Source organism: Anolis sagrei, chromosome X, assembly GCF_037176765.1.
Source record: "Anolis sagrei isolate rAnoSag1 chromosome X, rAnoSag1.mat, whole genome shotgun sequence".
Taxonomy (NCBI): domain Eukaryota; kingdom Metazoa; phylum Chordata; class Lepidosauria; order Squamata; family Dactyloidae; genus Anolis; species Anolis sagrei.
Window position 1 is genome coordinate 77,200,608 of NC_090034.1, and position 15,412 is coordinate 77,216,019.

The 15,412-nt window shown below is 43.2% G+C and overlaps 1 protein-coding gene across 1 annotated transcript in view; it reads left to right on the forward strand.

Moving 5' to 3' along the window:
- Positions 1-207: 207 nt before the first annotated feature.
- Positions 208-15,412, forward strand: part of SYTL1 (synaptotagmin like 1) — a 78,006-nt gene continuing 62,801 nt past the window's right edge. Inside the window, exon 1 of the mRNA XM_060784403.2 lies at positions 208-415. The gene's annotated coding sequence lies outside the window, so the exon portion shown is untranslated. The remainder of the gene's footprint in view (positions 416-15,412) is intronic.

The window sequence follows — 15,412 nt, forward strand, 5'->3', positions numbered from 1 at the left end:
ACTTTCTTTTCCAGATCAACAGACTGGGCCACAGCAACGCGTGGCAGGGGACAGCTAGTAGTCAATGAAACAGAAATAGAAGTGTGCTGGGACCTGCCTGATTCTTAAAGGCGCAGTACCGTCCTGGCCGAGCTGCACCTTCCTTTTCAGAGGTTCCAGTCCCGGCTTTGCTACTCACTCTCTGCGTTCGGGAGGCGTCTCCTCCTCCTCCTCTTTGGCTCAGCCTCAGGTCTCCTGCCCAAGTTGCCTGGGGCGTGTTGAGAAGAAGAGGAGGAGGAGGAGGAGGAAGAAGAAGAGGAAGAGACAAGTTCTCTTCCTCCAGACCGAGAGAGAGTCAAAGAGCCTCAGACTTCCTGCCGCTTTGGACCGGGAACACCTTTCCCCAGAGCAAAGGGAGCCTCACCTGGACGCACAGGTAGACCAGCACTTTGCATTTTCCCAGTCCAGGGAATGGCCACTCTTGGAGGAGAGCCCACACAGCCTGGGATTCATTCCCATGGCAGAATTCGAAGTTTTCTAACTTCCTTGGAGATTCCAAACAAAGGCACCTTTGAGTTGTCTGGCCATGTTCCAGAAGCATTCTCTCCTGACGTTTCGCCTCCATCTACGGCAGGCACCCTCGGAGATTCAGAGGTCTATTGGAAACGAGGAAAATGGAATAATGTGGAATAATGTCCAGGGTGGGAGAAAGAACTCTTGTCTGTTTGAGGTAGGTGTGAATGTAGCAACGGGCCACAGTTGAAACATTCACACCTAGCTCCAGCAGACAAGAGTCCTTTGTCTCACCCTGGTCATTCCACAGATATAAACCCTTTTTCCTAGTTCCAACAGACCTCACTACCTCTGAGGATGCTTGCCATAGATGCAGGCAAAACGTCAGGAGAGAATGCCTCTAGAACATGGCCATATAGCCCGAAAAAACCTACAACAACTCAATTGGCCACTTTGATTAGCATTTAACGGCCTAGCAGTTTCAAGGGCTGGCTTCTTACTGCCAGAGGGGATCCTTTGTTGGGAGGTGATTAGCTGGCCCTGATTGTTTCTTGTCTGGAATTCCCCTGTTTTTGAGTATTGTTCTTTATTTACTGTTATGATTTTAGAGTTTTTTTTTAAATACTGCGCCTTTCCTGGGGCCCTTCCATATCACCCAGAATATCAAGGCAGGAAATCCCACAATATTTGCTTTGAACTGGACTAAATGGCAGTGTGAACTGAGGGCTCTTCCACACAGCCATATCACCCAGAATATCAAGGCAGGAAATTCCCCAATATTTGCTTTGGACTTGACTAAATGGCAGTGTGGACTGAGGGTCCTTCCACACAGCCATATAACCCAGAATATCAAGGCAGGAAATCCCACAATATCTGCTTTGGACTGGACTAAATGGCAGTGTGAACTGAAATTCAACACCGCCTGAGCTCTGCGAGTGCAGCTTTTTTCCGAATGAAGCAGAGAGTGTTTGAGGACCGGGACATCCGTAGGGATACCAAGGTGCTTGTTTATAAAGCTATTGTCCTCCCAACCCTGCTATACGCTTGCAAGACGTGGACTGTTTACAGACGTCACATGCAACTCCTGGAACAATTCCATGAGCCTCCGAAAAATCCTGCAAATCTCTTGGGAAGACAAGCAGACAAATGTCAGCGTGCTGGAAGAAGCAAAGACCACCAACATCGAAGCGAAGGTCCTCTGCCATCAACTCCGCTGGACTGGCCCGGATGCCCTACCACTGTCTCCCAAAGCAGTTGCTCTACTCCGAACTCAAGAACGGAAACAAAATGTTGGTGGACAGGAAAAGAGATTTAAAGACAGGCTCAAAGCCAACCTTAAAACTCTGGCATAGACACTGAGAACTGGGAAGCCCTGGCCCTTGAGCGCTCCAGCTAGAGCTCAGCTGTGATCAGCAGTGCTGTAGAATTTGAAGAGGCACGAATGGAGGGCGAAAGAGAGAAATGTGCCAAGAGGAAGATGCTTCAAGCCAACCCCAACTGGGACCGCCTTCCACCTGGAAACCAATGCCCTCACTGTGGGAGAAGATGTAGATCAAGAATAGGGCTCCACAGTCACCTACGGACCCACCGCCAGAACACCGACCTTGGTGGATCATCATACACGGACTACGAGAGATCGCCTAAGTAAGTGGACTGAGGGTCCTTCCACACAGCCATATAATCCAGAATATCATGGCAGGAAATCCTCCAATATCTGCTTTGAACTGGATTAAATGGCAGTGTAGACTGAGGGCTCTTCCACACAGCCATATAACCCAGAATATCAAGGCAGGAAATCCCCCAATATCCGCTTTGAACTGGATTAAATGACAGTGTAGACTGAGGGCCCTTCCACACAGCCATATAACCCAGAATATCAAGGCAGGGAATCCCACAATATCTGCTTTGAACTGGACTAAATAGCAGTGTGGACTGAGGGCCCTTCCACACAGCCATATAACCCAGAGTATCAAGGCTAGAAATCCCCCAGTATCTGCTTTGATCTGGGTTATCTGAGTCCACACTGCCATATAATCCAGTTCAATGTGGATTTGATACAGCTATGTGGAAGGAGCCCTGGAGGCTGTAAGCCCCTTTCACACAGCTGTATACAATCCACATTGAACTGGATTATATGGCAATACAGACTCAGATAGCCCAGTTCAAAGCAGGCATTGTGGATTCTCTGCCTTGATATTCTGAGTTATATGGCTGTGTGGAAGTGCCCCCATAGCAGCAAAATGGATCAAGATCCGATCTTTTGTTTTGCGTCTGTACCTTCAAAATCTGCCTTTGGAAATTCCACGGGTTGTGTAGGAATACTCAAAAGTGGTTTGGCCTGTTCCTTCTTTTACCTGGAAGGGAAAATCTGAGCTTAGGAAACCCAGGGCCCTACCACACAGCGATATACACTAGAGTTTCACTTTTCCAACCTTTGCTCATCCAACGTTTTATATTATCCAATGTAGTCTGCCTCCGGTCCGGATCCACAGCTGTTTCAATACATTGTGATGTTTGGGTGCTAAATTCGTAAATACAGCAATTGCTACATTACGTTACCATGTATTGAACTGCTTTTTCTGTCGATTTGTTGTAAAACATGATGTTTTGGTGCTCAGTTTGTAAAATCATAATGTAATTTGATGTTTAATAGGGTTTTCCTTACTCCCTCCTCATTGGCCAACATTTTCGCTTATTCAACGTTCTGCCAGCCTGTTTATGTTGGGTAAGCAAGACTCCACCAGAATATTAGGGCAGATAATCCACAAGATCTGCTATGATCTGGGTTATCGGAGTCCATACTGCCATAGTATTGAGGGGCCTAAGGCCTATCTACACTGGCATAAAAAATCCAGATTATCTGCTTTGAACCAGATTATATGGCAGTATAGACTCATATAATTCAGTTCAAAGCAGTTAATCTTTATTTGATATATCAGTGTAGAGCCAGCCTGAGATCTGCCATATGTATGTGATATTCGTATGTGATATTCTCTTGGTTGTAGAACAGCGTTTCTCAACTTGGGGGTCATGAGGGTCTTGAGGGGATGTCAGAGGAGTTGCCAAAGACCATCGGAAAACATAGTATTTTTGTTGGTCATGGGGGTTCTCCTGTGGGAAGTTTGGCCCAATTTATCATTGGTGGGGTTCAGAATGCTCTCTGATTGTTGGTGAACTATAAATCCCAGCAACCACAACTCCCAAATGTCTGTTTTCCTCAGACTCCGCCAGTGTTCACATTTGAGCATAATGAGGATTCGGACCAAGTTTGGTCCAGATCCATCATTGTCTGAGTCCATAGTGCTGTCTGGATATAGGTGAACTACAACTCCAAAACTCAAGATCAGTGCCCACTAAACCCTTCCAATATTTTCTGTCGGTCACGGGAGATCTTTGTACCAAGGTTGGTTCAATTCCATCATTGGTGAAGTTCAAAATGCTCTTCGATTGCAGATATAAATCCCAGCCACTACAATTCCGAAATGACAAAATCAATCCCCCTCGCAACTCCAGCAGTATTCAAATTTGGGCGTATTGGGTACTTGTGCCAAATTTGGTCCAGTGAATGAAAATCCATCCTGCACATCAGATATTTACATGACGATAACAGTAGCAAAATTACAGTTATGAAGTAGCAACAAAACTAATGTTATGGTTGGGGGTCACCACAACATGAAGAACTGTCTTAAGGAGTCGCGGCATTAGGAAGGTTGAGAAAAAGTGGCATAGAAGGTATGGAGAGAATCCCATCTCTAAAAATTAACAATAAAGGTATCAGAGGGATTCAGCCTTTGGACCTTCTGTTCTGTGAATTAAAGGGGTGAGAAACGTAGTTGGCTGGTCCTTGGACAGATGAGATATCTGTCACCAATTTCTGATAGTGACTGTGATTCCAGAGGTAGAAATCACAGAATCACAGAAGTGGAAGAGACCCCATGAGGCCATTCAATCCAACCACCTGTCATGCAAGATTACACAAATCACACCTGACAGATGGCCACTGAGCCTCTGTTTCAAACCTCCAGAGAAAGAGGCTTCACTGCACTCTGCAGCCATGTAGTTCACTGTCTTAACAGCTCTTACAGTCAGGAAATTTTCTCTTAACTTTCCGTGGAATTCCTTTTCCTTCAGTTTGAATCCATTGCTCCATGTCCCAGTCTCTAGAGCAGCAGGAAACCTGCTGGCTCAAAATTCAATGTGACAACCTTTCAAATATTTAGACGTGGCTATCATGTTGCCCTTTCACCAAGCTAAACATATCCCGCTCCCTAAGCCGTTCCTCATAGGGCTTGACTTCCAGAGCCTTGACCATTATGCGTGCCTTGACTTCTTCTAGATATGTTCTATTTTTTGTTGTTGTCTTTGATGCAATTTGTTACTATGTCTTTTTACTTGAATGTTTGCCATATGTGTTGGAAACCGCCCTGAGTTCCTTTGGGAGAAAGAGTGGTCTAGAAATTTATTATTATTATTATTATTATTATTATTATTATTATTATTATATACATAGCAAGATTAATACACAGTAAACAAGATAACTGTGCTGGCTTTTGTATTTGATCTCATGTTGGACACTTCCTGAATGTCAAGGACTGTGCGATGTATCGGTGAATAATGCATGCAGATCTAAGTAGGGTGGACTTTTACAGCTGACAGGTGGGAAGTTTTTCAGCGTCGATTGTTTTTAAGTGTGGGCCGAGGTCTTTAGGCACTGCACCCAGTGTGCCAATCACCACTGGGATCAGTCTTTGCAGTTTGATCTTTAAATCTTTTTATTGTGTAAGCATTTCCATTGTGTAAGCTACTCATCAATTCTGCTGTCACCTGGGATTGCAACATCAACAATCCATGTTACTTTTTTACCACGATTGTGAGGTCAGGTCAGGAGTCTTGTGCTCCAAAACTCTGTCAGTCTGGATTCAGAAATCCCAGAGTAGTTTGACATGTTCATATTCCGTAACTTTTTCAGGCTTGTGATCCCATCAGTTCTTTGTCACAGGCAGATAGTATTTGTGGCACAAGTTCCAATGGATCATCTGAGCAATGGAGCCCCCAGTGCCGCAGTGGGTTAAACCCCTGTCCCGGCAGGACTGAAGACCAACAGGTCGCAGGTTCGAATCCGGGGAGAGACAGATGAGCTTCCTCTATCAGCTCCAGCTCCTCGTGCGGGGACATGAGAGAAGCCTCCCACAAGGATGATAAAACATCAAAAAATCATCCGCGTGTCCCCTGGGCAACGTCCTTGCAGACGGCCAATTCTCTCACACCAGAAGCGACTTGCAGTTTCTCAAGTTGCTCCTGACATGACAAATAAAATAAAATAAATCTGAGCAATGGTATTATGTCTCTGCTTGTAGTCTGTCTTGCGATCTTCTTGCAGCAGCTGATGATGCGATCCATGGTTTCGTCTGCTTCCTTGCAGAGGCTACACTTGGAATCTCTCGTCGACATTTCAATTCTGGCTTGGATGGCATTTGTTCTAATAGCTTTTTCTTGGGCTGCAAGATTCAGGCCCTCCACTTCCTTTTTCAAAGTTCCCTTTGTGAGCGGCATCCATGTTTTTTCCTTGTCAATTTTGCTCTCAGTTTTTCCCAGGAACTCTCCATGGAGAGCCTTCTTTCGCCAGTTTTCTCTTCCGCTCCACATTGTATTTTTATGGTATTCACTCTTTGTCTTTTGCACTTTAAGCAGTTTTCTACTATTGACTTCCATCAATGTTGGTTCTTGACTGTATTTTCCATAATCTGCTAGTGCATGTTTCTCTTCATCTGCCATTGTTTTCCCTTTCAGAAGCCCTCTTTCTGCCTCCTGATTTTTTGGGCAGGTCAAGCCTATCGACTTCACTAGGCGGGTATAATGAGTAGTGGATAATCATCAGTTTTCTTGTTTTTCTGTCCAGATCCTCCAGATCTGCTTGCATGCAGTTCACAAATTCAGCGGTGTATCTGATGACGGTGATGGCCCAGTTGTTGTTGTTGTTGTTGTTGTTGTTGTTGTTGTTATTACATTCCAGCTTGGTAACCAGCTAGGCAGCCTTTCCCCTTCTCTCCCCTTTCCTTTTTTGCAAGACAAAGGAAATGGCAGAACGGACTTGAGCAAGTTCTTAGTTTGCACATCCCAAACCTTTATTGAGCAAGGGGCCCAAAGCAAGCCCAGGCCTGACGTTGTCATGCTCGAAATAAAACTGACAAATGCAATGAATTGTCGAAGGCTTTCATGGCCGGAATCACTGTTGTAGGTTTTTTCGGGCTATATGGCCATGTTCTAGAGGCATTCTCTCCTGACGTTTCGCCTGCATCTATGGCAAGCATCCTCAGAGGTAGTGAGGTCTGTTGGAACTAGGAAAATGGGTTTATATACCGTATATACTCAAGTATAAGCCGACCCGAATATAAGCCGAGGCACCTAATTTTATCACAAAAAACTGGGAAAACGTATTGACTTGAGCATAAGCCGAGGATGGGAAATGCAACATCTACTGGTAAATTTCAAAATAAAAATAGATACCAATAAAATTACATTAATTGAGGCATCAATGGAGAACAAGCCCTATGAGGTCTGGAGAACAAGCCCTATGAGGAGTGGCTTAAGGAGCTGGGCATGTTTAGCCTGAAGAAGAGAAGGCCGAGAGGGGATATGATAGCCATGTATAAATATGTGAGAGGAAGCCACAGGGAGGAGGGAGCAAGCTTGTTTTCTGCTTCCCTGGAGACTAGGACGCGGAACAATGGCTTCAAACTCCAAGAGAGGAGATTCCATCTGAACATGAGGAAGAACTTCCTGACTGTGAGAGCCGTTCAGCAGTGGAACTCTCTGCCCCGGAGTGTGGTGGAGGCTCCTTCTTTGGAAGCTTTTAAACAGAGGCTGGATGGCCATCTGTCAGGGGTGATTTGAATGCAATATTCCTGCTTCTTGGCAGGGGGTTGGACTGGATGGCCCATGAGGTCTCTTCCAACTCTTTGATTCTATGATTCTATGATTCTATGATTCTATGATCAGTAGATTAAATATTTACATAAAACTGTAATTTAAGACAAGACTGCCCAACTGTGATTAAACCATTATTCTAGCCTTCTTCAATGTAAATGTGCTTACGTATCCTTCCAATAATAATCGAGTAAAATAATAAATGTAATAATAATAATAGAATAAAATAATGGAAATGTAATAATACCAGTAATATTATTGTAAAATAATAAATGTAATAATAATAATAATAAATAGAGTAAAATAATAAATGTAATAATACTAGAGTAAAATTATAAATGTAATAAAAATAATAACAGAGGAAAATAATAAATGACCTTGACTCGAGTATAAGCCGAGGGGGACTTTTTCAACCTAAAAAAAGGACTGAAAAACTAGGCTTATACTCGAGTATATGCTGGTCGCTTCTGTATATACTCGAGTATAAGCCTAGTTTTTCAGTCCTTTTTTTAGGTTGAAAATGTCCCCCTCGGCTTATACTCGAGTCAAGGTTATTTATTATTATTTTCCTCTGTTATTATTAGAGTATATAGAAGAGCAAACCACTGACCACCTGCTGCAATGCAACCTGAGCCCTGGCACATGCACAATGGAGGACCTTCTTGCAGCAACACTGGAAGCACTCCAAGTGGCCAGATACTGGTCAAAGGACATTTAACCAGCTACCAAACTCACAAGTTGTGTATTTTTCTGTTTGTTTGCTTTGTTCTGTTAGAAATGTAATATAATGGACTGGCTGCTCTGACACGACAAAAAAAAACCTCGAGTATATACAGTATCTGTGGAATGGCTAGGGTGGGACAAAGAACTCTTATCTGTTGGAGCTAGGTGTGAATGTTTTAACTGACCACCTTGATTAGCATTTGATGCAGTGAATCTGCAATAATCTTTCTTGTTTTCTTGCAGGATTCCTGGGCTTTTACCAGGTGTCCTTCCATAGAAAACATACTGCATGAGTACTGCCTGTCACTCTGCTTTTGTTCCAGAAATGCAGTACACAGCGATCAAAAACACAGAAACAAGACACTTTCAAGAATGGCTCTCGAGATGTAAAGGTGTAGCACTAGTATGGAAATGGGTGGGTTTTGTGGCTGTGGCTTTTTGTCAAAGCAACATGACAACAGATCAACATTCATACTTTTACTCAACCCGCTTTGCAAGCATTTCTCCTGTGGTTCTTTGTGTTTATGCTGGATGTAAAGTACTCAAGTTGTGTCTTGCAATTGGGTTTCTTTTCAAAAATAACTCCATCCTATGTCAGATCTAAGAACTGTTGTTTGTAGATAAACTGTTCCGTGGTTTTAAAAAGTTTCCATTCTGCCCCAAATTATTAAAAGCACAACAGTCTTTTCCCATGCTTCCACTGGCTAATTTATGCACTGCCAAGGAACTGTCTTATCAGCAGCTGTGCTTTTTATATCAACTTTGGCAAAGGTGCAGCTCAGTAAATGAAGTGTGGGAACAGCCAATGGCAAAGGGTCTAGGAGTCTCAGGGAGCATCTACAACAGTGGTTCTCAACCTGGTGGTTGGGACCCCTGAGTGGGTGGCTGGGGGTGTGAGAGGGGTCGCCAAAGACCATCAGAAAACACAGTATTTTCTGTTGGTCATGGGGATTCTGTGTAGGAAGTTTGGTCCAATTCTATCATTGGTGGGGTTCAGAATGCTCTTTTATTGTATGTGAACTATAAATCCCAGCAACTACAACTCCCAAATGTCAAGGTCTATTTTCCCCAAACTCCACCAGTGTTCATATTTGGGCATATTGTGTATCCGTGCCAAGTTTGGTCCAGATCCATCATTGCTTGAGTCCACAGAAGAACGACAGCTCCAAAACTCAAAGTCAATGCCCACCAAAGCCTTCCACTATTTTCTGTTGCCCGTGGGAGTTTTTGTGCCAAGTTTGGTTCAATTCCATCGTTGGTGGAGTTCAGAACGCTATGTGATTGCAGGTGAACTATAAATCCCAGCAACTACAACTCCCCAAACTCCACCAGTATTCACATTTGGGCATGCTGAGTATTAATGCCAACTTTGGTCCAGATCCATCATTGTTTGAGTACACAGTGCTGTCTCAAAGTAGGTAAACTACATTGCTCTTAGGTAAACTATAAATCCCAGAAACGGCAACTTCCAAACGTCAAGGTCTATTTATCCCAAACTCCACCAGTTTTCACATGTGGACATATTGAGTATTCATGCCAAGGTTGGTCCAGATCTTTTTTTAATGTAATTTTTATTCATTTTACAAGAATAACATAAAACCACAATATGACACAATACACATACTAAACAGGAACAAAAAGAAGAGAGAGAAAAAAAGTTAAGAGAGAGAGAAAAGGGGGGTTGACTTCCGTCCTTCCTCCTTTCACCCCAATAATAAAGAAAAAAATCTTTCTATAGTCCCAAAAGTAATATATTTTTCCTCAGTCTTTGTCAAAAAATTTCTTATTTACCCTCCTTACTAAAGTAGCCTTCAAAAGCTGTCCAGTCCATCATTTTTATTCCCTTTCCATTACTTGATTTTAATAAAAATGTCAATTTATCCATGTCCTTGATTTCCATTATTTTGTCCAACCATTGGGTCTTAGAGGGACCATTTCCCAAAACTTAGCAAAAAAAGCTGTCGCAAAAAAAGTGGACAATTTATCAGCATTTAAATCTTTTAAAAAGTCCAAATCATATAATCATAACAGATCTATCATTGTTTGAGTCCACAATGCTCTCTGGATGTAGGTGAACTATAACTCTAAAACTCAAGGTCAATGCCCAGCAAAGCCTTCCAGTATTTTCTGTTGGTCATGGGAGTTCTGTGTGCCAAAATTGGTTCGATTCTATCATTGGTGGAGTCCAGAGTGCACTTTGATTGTAGGTGAACTATAAATGCTAGCAACTACAACTCCCAAAATCAATCCCCCCAACCCCACCAGTCCAGTGAATGAAAATACATCCTGCATATCAGATGTTTACATTATGATTCATAACAGTAGCAAAATTACAGTTATGAAGTAGCAGTGAAAATAATGTTATGGTTCGGGGTCATCACAATATGAAGAACTGTATTAAGGGGTCATGGCATTAGGAAGGTTGAGAAATACTAATATAAGGTGTAATTAATACCGTTTGACACCACTTTAACTTGCAGTGGTTCAGTGCTATGGGCTTCTGCGAGTTGATGTTTTACACGGTCTTGAGCCTTCTCTGCCAAATAGTGCTGGTGCTTCACCAAACTTCACGACCCATAATCACATTGAGCCATGCCAGTTAAAATGGTATCAAAACAGCATTAGTTCCACATTGTAGATCAGTGTTTCTCAACCTTCCTAATGCTGTGACCCTTTAATACAGTTCCTCATGTTGTGGTGACCCCCAACCATAACATTATTTTGCTACTTCATAACTGTAATTTTGCTCCTGTTCTGAATGGTACTGCAATTATCTGATAAGCAGGATGTATTATCACTGGATCAGATTTGGCACAAATACCCGATATGCCCAAATTTGAATAATGGTGGGATTGGGAGGAAGGGTGATTGATTGATTTTGTTATTTGGGAGTTCGAGTTGTTGGAATTTATAGTTCACCTACAATCTGAATTCCACCAATGGTGAAATTGAACCAAACCTGGCACACAAAACTCCCATGGCCAACAGAAAACACTGGAAGAGTTTGGTGGGCATTGACCTTGAGTTTGGGAGTTGTAGTTCACCTATATCCAGACAGCACTATGGACTCAAACAATGATGGATGTGGACCAAACCTGGCACAAATACTCAATATGCCCAAATGTGAACTCCCTGGTCCAGGGGTCCCGATCCCCAGGTTGAAAACCACTGCTTTAATATTTCCCTTTTTATTCCCTGTTTATATTAACCTCAAGACCAATAAAGTCTTGGAGGGAAAAAAAAGAAACAAAAACATACTTTAACACAGTCTGTCTGATTGTAATTGCATCTACCCACCAATTAAAGCTGATTCAAGCTGATTAATCTGCTGATTAAACTCATGCAAGCTGTCAGCCCTGTATTTAATAACCCGAGTCTGGTAGCATGGTGCATGCGCATACACCACTGTGGCGGAGGGTGCTCTGTTTGCCTAGGGAGGGTGTGCCTGCGTGTCCAACAGGTGGAGCCTGTAAATGTTTAGAGAGACACTTTCCATGTGTCATGGTGGCATTTGCAAATGCCTTTTCTCCATTTCTATATGGTTATTTTGTTTTCTGCTGTGATCTTAAGTCCTCTGTGTACCAGACCACCTTCCTCCACCCTCGCTTCCCATCTTGCCCTTGGTTGTGGCCAGGACACGGCTTGGTGTTTCCATTGGGGACAAGAAGTACAACCACAACCTGAGCGTTGCTAGGACTGTGGTGAGACCTTGGTTGTTAGTTCAATTCCTACTTTGATCATGAGTGATGTTTGTTTGTGTCTCTTTCTGTGCCTGAAGAGATTATGCTTATGTATAAACAGGGCGTGGGTGTCAGTAGGAGTCTGGCTCTTGAGTTTGCTGCATTTACTTCAGAGCAGAAAGTGACAAAAAGCTATGTACCGTATATTCCGGCATATAAGACGACTGGGTGTATAAGACGACCCCCAACTTTTCCAGTTAAAATATAGAGTTTGGGATATATTCGCCGTATACAACAACGCACACCAAATAAAAATTTAAAAAGCATCAGATTTGATTTCAATACGGTAATTTTCCTATTACTGTACCTCCTTCTCTGCCTCTCAGATCTCGCACATGCGCACCTGCACCAGTTCACTGCAGTCTTCAGGAGTGAGATCTGAGAGGCAGAGGAGGAGGTACGGTAATAGGATACAAGGGTGGGCGAGATAGGTAAAAGAGTTGTGTTTGTCTGGACCCAGAGCCACTCTATCTCTTTTTTCCATACTGCAGGCGCCCAAGAAGCCTGCAGCTTGCTCAGCCCTTCAGTTACACCTTCCCGGTGAGGCGCCCCTTCACCTCACTATCGGGACCGCATTAAGTCCACGAATCCTGATGAATGGATTTTCTTCTACCGTACTTGTACAGTGTCGCCCTTAATGCTTTCATACAGTCGCTGCATACTGCAGGGACACGGCCACTACCATTTTTGAGCTTCCCCCACCATATGCAGCAACCACAGAGTCTCCAATCCGATTGGAATTTTCAGTACCCGCTCTATAAGACAACTCCCTTGTATAAGACTATTACCGCATATAAGACTACTCCCGTGTATAAGACTATTCCGAGCAACTATATATCTATATATCCGAGCAACTACAACTCCCAAATGATAAAATCAATCCCTCCTTGACCCCACCAGTATTCAGATGTGGACGTATCAGGTATTTGGGCCAAATTTGGTCCAGTGAATGAAAATATCTATCTATCTATATTTACTATATTTGTATACCGCCTTTCTCAGCCCATAAGTGACTCAAGGCAGTTAACAGGGCAAAATTCAATGATTACAATGTCACAAATACAATTAAAAACATAACATATAATAAAAACTAACCAAATCAATAAAATATAAATTCGTAGTGTCTCCTTGTTAAAAACGTTGTCCGGACTCATTGTCTAGTCGTCCCATTTTCCTATATCAGTTACTCTGCAAACACTTGCTTGAAAAGCCACAACTTGACTTTTTTCAGGAATATTAAAAGGGAGGTGGCCGATCTAATATCTATAGGGAGGGCGTTTCACAGCCCAGGGGCACCACTGAGAAGGCCCTGTCTCTCATCTCCTCCATGTGACCAAGGTGGTAACGAGAGCAGGGCCTCCCCAGACTATCTTAACGTCCTAGATCAGTGGTTCTCAACCTGTGGGTCCCCAGGTGTTTCGACCTACAACTCCCAGAAATCCCAGCCAGTTTACCAGCTGTTTGGACTTCTGGGAGTTGGAGGTCAAAAACATCTGGGGACCCCAGGTTGAGAACCACTGTCCTAGATGGTTCATAAGGGGAGATGCGTTCAAACATGTAAGTTGGGCCAGAACTGTTTAGGGCTTTATAGGCTAAAGCCAGCACTTTGAATTGTGCCCGGTAGCAAACAGGCAGCCAGTGGAACTGGCACAACAGAGGAGTTGTATGCTCTCTGAGTGCCGCTCCTGTTAGCAATCTAGCTGCAGTTCGTTGGACCATTTGAAGCTTCCGGACAGTCTTCAAAGGCAGCCCCACATACAGTGCATTGCATTAGTCTATACAGGATGTAACCAGAGCGTGGACTATCGTGGCCAAGTCAGACTTCCCAAGGTACGGGCGCAGCTGGTGCACAAGTTTTAAAAATGTAATACAACTGTCTGGTTGCTCCTGACACGATAAATAAATAAATTATCGTAAGCGTATTCATGTCATGTCATTATTCAGTTTCATCGTCAACATACTTTCCTCTGAAGGCGATCAAGCATTTTGTAGGTGGCTGGAGATGGAGTCTGCAGGTGGGGAATTCCTTTTCTCTGTTTGTCCCAGGTGAATAAATGTCCCAGGGAGGGAAGGAGGGAGGATTTGTTTGGCTTGTCTGGGCTGGCACAGGTTCTCTACTGAAATGCTGCTTTTCAAGAAGAGGGTTGTGTGTAATCTGGACTGGACTTCTGGGCTGGAGCAAAGACCTGTTCTTGCTCTTCCTATGAACTTTTGTTGACTTCATTCTGCTGATTGCAATTGCTTTTTCCCTTGGTGATAATCCTCTGAAATGGAAACCTGACACTATCCCAACAGGTTTGTGGAAGTTTTTTCCTGCAATCCAAGGCATTTATTGCAACCCCAATGAGACATCACTGGCTACTTTCCCCCCTTGTAATTGCATCATTTTTGTGCCTCCTTTTAATCTACACAAGTGTTTCTCAATCTTCCCAATGCCCCTGCTCCTTAATACAGTTCCTCATGTTGTGGTGAACCCCAACGGTAAAATTATTTTCGTTACTACTTCACAACTGTAATTTTGCTACTGTTATGAATCGTAATGTAAATATCTGATACGCAGGATGTACTTTCATTCACTGGACCAAATTGGGCACAAATGCCTGATACGCCCAAATCTGAACACTGGTGGGGTGCGGGTTGGGGAATTGAGATTGACATTTGTGAGTTGTAGTTGCTGGGATTTATATTTATAGTTATACTAGCTGTCCCCTGCCACGCGTTGCTGTGGCCCAGTCTGTTGATCTGGAAAATAAAGTAATGAGAAAGTGCTGGTTTCTAATATATGTAATGTCTTGATGCTTGTGGGTAAACAGTATTTCTTGCTGTTTCTTTATCAGTGTTGATGTGGAGAGTGTCTGGTTTGGCCACCCTGGAACAGGCAACATATCATTGTCCTCCTTTAAGGGTCCCTTTCAAATCTATGATACTATCTCTCTCTCTCTCTCTCTCTGTGTGTGTGAATCATATCTATCTATCTATCTATCTATCTATCTATCTATCTATCTATCTGTATTGATGGTTGGATGGCTCTTTGTCAGGAGGGCTTTGATTACGTTTTCTTGCCCTGATGGAGTTGGATTGGATGGCCTTAAGTATTTTCTGTTGGTCATGGGGGTTCTATGTGGGAAGTTTGCCCCGATTCTGTCCTTCATGGGGTTCAGAATGCTCTTTGATTGTATGTGAACTGTGAATCCCAGTGACTACAACTCCCAAATGTCAAGGTCTATTTCCCCCAAATGCCATCTGTGTTCATATTTGGGTGTATTGAGTGCTTGTGCCAAGTTTGTGCCAGATCCATCATTGTTTGAGTCCACAGTGCTCTCTGGGTGTAGGTGAACTACAACTCCAAAACTCAAGGTCAGTGCCCACCAAACCCTTCCAGTATATTCTGTTGGTCATGGGAGTTATGTGTGCCACGTTTGGTTCAATTCCATCGTTGATGGAGTTCAGAATGCTTTTTGATTGTAGGTGAACTATAAATCCAAGCAACTACAACTCCCAAATAACAAAATCATAATTTTTGAGTGATG